Source organism: Rhinolophus sinicus, chromosome 4 (genome assembly GCF_057876585.1).
Source record: "Rhinolophus sinicus isolate RSI-liver-muscle chromosome 4, RSI-T2T, whole genome shotgun sequence".
NCBI lineage: Eukaryota > Metazoa > Chordata > Mammalia > Chiroptera > Rhinolophidae > Rhinolophus > Rhinolophus sinicus.
The window spans coordinates 62,213,532-62,219,855 of record NC_142504.1 but is presented as its reverse complement, the minus strand read 5'-3'; the positions used below and the strand labels follow the sequence as shown (position 1 = coordinate 62,219,855).

The 6,324-nt window shown below is 36.4% G+C and overlaps 1 non-coding gene across 1 annotated transcript; it reads right to left on the bottom strand.

Annotated features, from left to right (window-relative positions):
- Positions 1 to 5,135: 5,135 nt before the first annotated feature.
- Positions 5,136 to 5,242, bottom strand: LOC148758391 (U6 spliceosomal RNA). Its single transcript, XR_016021231.1, has one exon. It is a non-coding gene; the product is annotated as a U6 spliceosomal RNA (small nuclear RNA).
- Positions 5,243 to 6,324: the final 1,082 nt, after the last annotated feature.

The following is a 6,324-nucleotide window of genomic DNA, read 5'->3' as shown; positions in this document are numbered from 1 at the left end:
ATTGGAGCACACGTGTCTTTATCTCTAAATGTTTTCAGATTTTTTGGGTAGATACCCAGGAGAGGGATTGCTGGGTCATATGGCAATTCTATTCGTAATTCTTTGAGGAACCTCCACACTGCCTTCCATAATGGCTGCACCAGTCTACATTCCCACCAACAGTGTATGAGGGTTCCTTTTTCTCCACACCCTCTCCAACATTTGTTACTATTTGTTTCGTGGATGATAGCCATTCTGACTGGGGTGAGGTGATATCTCATTGTGGTTTTGATTTGCATTTCTCTGATGATTAGTGATGTTGAGCATTTTTTCATATGTCTATTTGCCATTTGTATGTCCTTTTTGGAGAAATGTCTCTTCAAGTCCTCTGCCCATTTTTTTTTTTTTTTATTAAATTTATTGGGGTGACAATTGTTAGTAAAATTACATAGATTCCAGGTGTACAATTCTGTATTACATCATCTATAAATCCCATTGTGTGTTCATCACCCAGAGTCAGTTCTTCCATCACCGTATATTCGATCCCCCTTACCCTCATCTCCCACCCCCCACCCCCTACCCCCCTTACCCTCTGGCAACCACTAAACTATTGTCTGTGTCTATGAGTTTCTGTTTCTCATTTGTTTGTCTTGTTCTTTTGTGGTTTTTGGTTTATATACCACATATCAGTGAAATCACATGGTTCTCTGCTTTTTCTGTCTGACTTGTTTTGCCCATTTTTCAATCGGGTTGTTTGTTTTTTTGTTGTTGAGTTGCATGAGTTCCTTGTGTATTCTGGATACTAGCCCCTTATCGGAGGCACTGTTTGCAAAAATCTTCTCCCATTCAGTTGGTTGCCTCTTTATTTTGTCAATGGTTTCTTATGCTGTGCAGAAGCTTTTAAGTTTCATATAGTCCCATTCGTTTATTTTAGCTTTTACTTCCATTGCCTTTGGAGTCAAGTTCATAAAATGCTCTTTGAACCCAAGGTCCATAAGTTTAGTACCTATGTTTTCTTCTATGCAGTTTATTGTGTCAGGTCTTATGCTTAAGACTTTGATCCATTTTGAATTAACTTTGGTACATGGTGACAAATAGCAGTCCAGTTTCATTCTTTTTTTTTTTTTTTTTTTTTTTTTTTTTTTTTTTTTTTTTATTAATTAGTTTCAGGTGCACAAGACAAAGCAAAACTTAGACATTTATCATTTATATCCCTCACACTGTGTGAACCCCCCTCCCCCCATCCACTATCCCTCTGTACGTTCCCAAAACCTCTCACCTTCCCCTTATCCCCACCCCCCTGCCCATCTAGTAACCCTCAGTTTTTCCTCCATTTTTCCAAAACTGTTTCTGATTAGTTCATTCACTTATTCTTTTCTTTAGATTCCACATATAAGTGAGATCATATGGTATTTGTCTTTCTCTTTCTGACTTATTTCACTTAACATAATGTTCTCTAGGTCCATCCATGTTGTTGCAAATGGTAAGATTTCTTTCTTCTTTATGGCTGCGTAATACTCCATTGTATAAATGTACCACAGTTTCTTAATCCAGTCATCTACTGATGGGCATTTCGGTTGTTTCCAGGTCTTGGCTATTGTATATAGTGCTGCAATAAACATAGGAGTGCATAAAGATTTTTGAATTGGAGTTTTGGATTTCTCCGGATAGATACCTAGGAGTGGGATTGCTGGATCATAAGGTAGTTCCATTTTCAGATTTTTGAGATATCTCCAAACTGTTTTCCATAGTGGCTGCACCAATCTGCATTCCCACCAACAGTGCACCAGCGTTCCCTTTTCTCCGCATCCACGCCAGCACTTGTTGTTTGTTGATTTATTGATGATAGCCATCCTGACTGGGGTGAGGTGGTATCTCATTGTGGTTTTTATTTGCATTTCTCTAATGGTTAGTGAGGTTGAACATTTCTTCATATGTCTGTTTGCCATCTGTGTGTCCTTTTTAGAAAAATGTCTCTTCATGTCCTCTGCCCATTTTTTAATTGGGTTGTTTGTTTTTTTGGAGTTGAGTTGAGTGAGTTTTTTATAAATTTGTGATATTAACCCCTTATCAGATATATCATTGGCAAATATCTTTTCCCAATCAGTAGGATCCCTTTTTGTTTTATTGATGGTTTCCTTTGCTGTGAAAAAGCTTTTTAGTTTGATGTAATCCCACATGTTTATTTTTCCTCTTACTTCCCTCGCGCGAGGGGATATATCAGTAAAAATCTTACTCCGGGTAATGTCTGTGAAGTTTCTTCCTATATTTTCTTCTAGGAATTTTATGGTTTCAGATCTTACATTTAAATCTTTAAGCCATTTTGAATTTATTTTTGTATGTGGTGTAAGGAGGTGATCCAGCTTCATCTTTTTGCATGTGTCTGTCCAAGTTTCCCAGCACCATTTATTGAATAGACTGTCTTTACCCCACCGTACATTCTTGCTTCCATTGTCATAGATTAAGAGGCCATATAGGCATGGATTTATTTCTGGACTCTCTATTCTGTTCCATTGATCTATGGGTCTGTTTTTATGCCAGTACCATGCTGTTTTGATTACTGTAGCCTTGTAGTATAATTTGAAGTCAGGTATTGTTATACCTCCCACTTTGTTCTTATTTCTCAAGATTGTTGAAGATATCCGGGGTCTTTTGTTATCCCATATAAATTTTAGGATTATATGTTCTATTTCTGTGAAAAATGTCGTTGGTAGTTTGATAGGAATTGCGTTGAATATATATATTGCCTTAGGCAGTATGGACATTTTAACTATATTAATTCTTCCTATCCATGAACATGGTATGTGTTTCCATCTATTTGTATCTTCTTTCATTTCTTTCTTCAGTGTCTTATAATTTTCTGAGTACAGATCTTTTACTTCTTTGGTTAAATTTATTCCCAGGTATTTTATAGTCTTTGGAGCAATTGTAAACGGAATTGCTTTTTTAATTTCTCCTTCTGATGTTTTATTATTGGTATATACAAATGCAACTGATTTCTGAATATTAATTTTGTATCCTGCTACTTTACTAAATTCATCTATCAGCTCTAATAGTTTCTTGGTGGAGTCTTTAGGGTTCTCTAAATATAGTATCATATCATCTGCATATAATGACAGTTTTACTTCCTCCTTACCGATTTGGATGCCTTTTATTTCTTTTTCTTGTCTGATTGCTGTGGCTAGAACTTCCAGCACTATGTTGAATAGAAGTGGAGAAAGTGGGCAGCCTTGCCTTGTTCCTGATTTTAAGGGGAATGGTTTTAGTTTTTCCCCATTGAGTATGATGTTAGCTGTGGGTCTATCATATATGGCCTTTATTATGTTGAGATATGATCCCTCTATTCCCACTTTCTTAAGGGTTTTTATCATGAATGGCTGCTGAATTTTATCAAATGCTTTTTCTGCGTCAATTGATATGATCATATGATTTTTATTTTTCATTTTGTTAATGTGGTGTATCACATTAATTGATTTGCGGATGTTGAACCACCCTTGCATACCAGGGATGAATCCCACTTGATCATGGTGTATAATCTTTTTAATATATTGCTGAATTCTGTTTGCTAGTATTTTGTTGAGGATTTTTGCATCTATGTTCATTAGCGATATCGGCCTGTAGTTTTCTTTTTTTGTGGTGTCTTTGTCTGATTTTGGGATCAGGGTGATAGTGGCTTCGTAAAAAGTGTTTGGGAGTCTTCCCTCCCTCTGGATTTTTTGGAAGAGTTTGAGGAGAATAGGTGACAATTCTTTTTGGAACGCTCTGTAAAATTCACCTGTAAAGCCATCTGGTCCAGGGCTTTTGTTTGTTGGGAGATTGTTGATTACTGATTCAATTTCCTTGGTGGTAATCAGTCTATTCAGGTTTTCTGTCTCCTCTTGAGTTAGCCTTGGGAGGTTGTATGCATCTAGGAAATTGTCCATTTCTTCCAGGTTGTCAAATTTGTTGGCATACAGTTGCTCATAGAAATTTCTTAGGATTTTTTGTATCTCTGCAGTGTCTGTTGTCACTTCTCCTCTTTCATTACTGATTTTATTAATTTGGGTCCTCTCTCTCTTTTTTTTAATGAGTCTGGCTAAAGGTTTGTCAATTTTGTTTATCTTCTCTAAGAACCAACTCTTGGATTCATTGATCTTTTGTATTGTTTTTCTGGTTTCTATTTCATTTATTTCCGCTCTGATCTTTATTATCTCCTTCCTTGTACTCCCTTTGGGCTTATTTTGTTGTTCTTTTTCCAGATCCCTTAAGTGTGAAGATAAACTGTTGATTAGTGATGTTTCTTGTTTCTTTAGGTAGGCCTGCAGTGCTATGAACTTCCCTCTTAGGACTGCTTTCGCTGCATCCCATAGATTTTGGGTCGTTGTATTTTCATTTTCGTTTGTCTCGAGATATCTTTTGATTTCTTCCTTGATCTCCTGTTTGACCCATTCATTGTTTAGTAACATATTATTCAGCCTCCATGAATTTGTGTGTCTTCCAGTCTTTTTCCTGTAGTTCATTTCTAATTTCATAGCACTGTGGTCAGAGAAGACAATTGGAATGATTTCAATTTTCTTAAATTTATCCAGACTTGCTTTGTGGCCTAACATATGGTCTATCTTGGAGAATGTTCCATGTGCGCTTGAGAAGAACGTGTATTCTGCAGCATTGGGGTGGAATGCTCTGAAAATATCGGTTAAATCCAAGTGGTCCAATGTGTCATTTAAGGCTGTTGTTTCCGTATTGATTTTCTGTCTGGAAGACCTGTCCCTTGTTGTCAGAGGTGTGTTGAAGTCCCCTACTATGATAGTGTTACTGTTGATCTCCATCTTTATGTCAGTCAATATCTGTTTTATATATTTAGGTGCTCCTATGTTGGGTGCATAGATGTTTACTAGGGTTATATCCTCTTGTCGAATTGATCCCTTTATTATTATATAGTGTCCATCTTTGTCTTTTAATATTTTCTTCATTTTAAAGTCTATTTTGTCAGAGATAAGTATTGCAACTCCAGCTTTTTTCTCATTTCCATTTGCATGGAATATCTTACTCCAACCCTTCACTTTTAGCCTGTGTGTGTCTTTTGATCTGAGGTGAGTCTCTTGTATACAGCATATACAAGGGTCTTGCTTTCTTATCCATTCAGCCACCCTATGTCTCTTGATTGGAGCATTTAAAAAAATATGGAACGCTTCACGAATTTGCGTGTCATCCTTGCGCAGGGGCCATGCTAATCTTCTCTGTATCGTTCCAATTTTAGTATATGTGCTGCCGAAGCGAGCACCAGTTTCATTCTTTTGCACGTGGCTATCCAATTCTCCCAGCACCATTTATTGAAGAGGCTGTCTTTGCTCCATTGTATGTTTTTAGCTTCTTTGTCAAAAATTATCTGTCCATATTTATGTGGTTTTATTTCTGGGTTCTCAATTCTATTCCATTGGTCTATGTGTCTGTTTTTCTGCCAATACCATGCTGTTTTGATTATTGTGGCCCTGTAGTACAAGCCAAAATCAGGAAGTGTGATACCTCCATTATTGTTCTTTTTCCTTAAGATTGCTTTGGCTATTCGGGGTCTTTTGTGGTTCCAAACAAATCTGATGATTTTTTGTTCTATTTCTTTAAAATATGCCTTTGGGATTTTGATGGGGATTGCATTGAATCTGTATATTGCTTTGGGTAACATGGCCATTTTAACTATGTTGATTCTTCCAACCATGAGCACGGAATGTCTTACATTTCTTTGTGTCTTCTTCAATTTCTTTAAAAAATGTCTTATAGTTTTCAGCATATAGGTCTTTCACATCCTTGGTTAAGTTTATTCCTAGGTATTTTATTCTTTTTGCTGCAATTGCAAAAGGAATTGTTTTTTGTATTTCTTTTTCTGAGATTTCATTGTTAGTATATAGGAAGGCAATGGACTTCTGTGCGTTGATTTTGTAGCCGGCAACTTTACTGTATTTGTTGATTGTTTCTAATAGCTTTTTGGTGGAGTCTTTAGGGTCTTCTATATATAGCATCATGTCATCTGCAAAGAGTGATAATTTAACTTCTTCATTCCCAATTTGGATGCCTTTTATTTCTTTCTCTTGCCTGATTGCTCTGGCAAGGACTTCCAACACTATGTTGAAAAGCAGAGGTGATAGGGGACATCCCTGTCGTGTTCCTGAATGTAGAGCAAAGGGCTTCAGTTTTTCTCCATTAATTATGAGATTAGCAGAGGGCTTGTCATATATGGCCTTTATTATGTTAAGGTATTTTCCTTCTATACCCATTTTATTAAGTGTTGTAATCATAAATGGATGTTGTATCTTGTCAAATGCTTTTTCTGCATCAATTGATATAATCATATGATTTTTGTCCTTTATT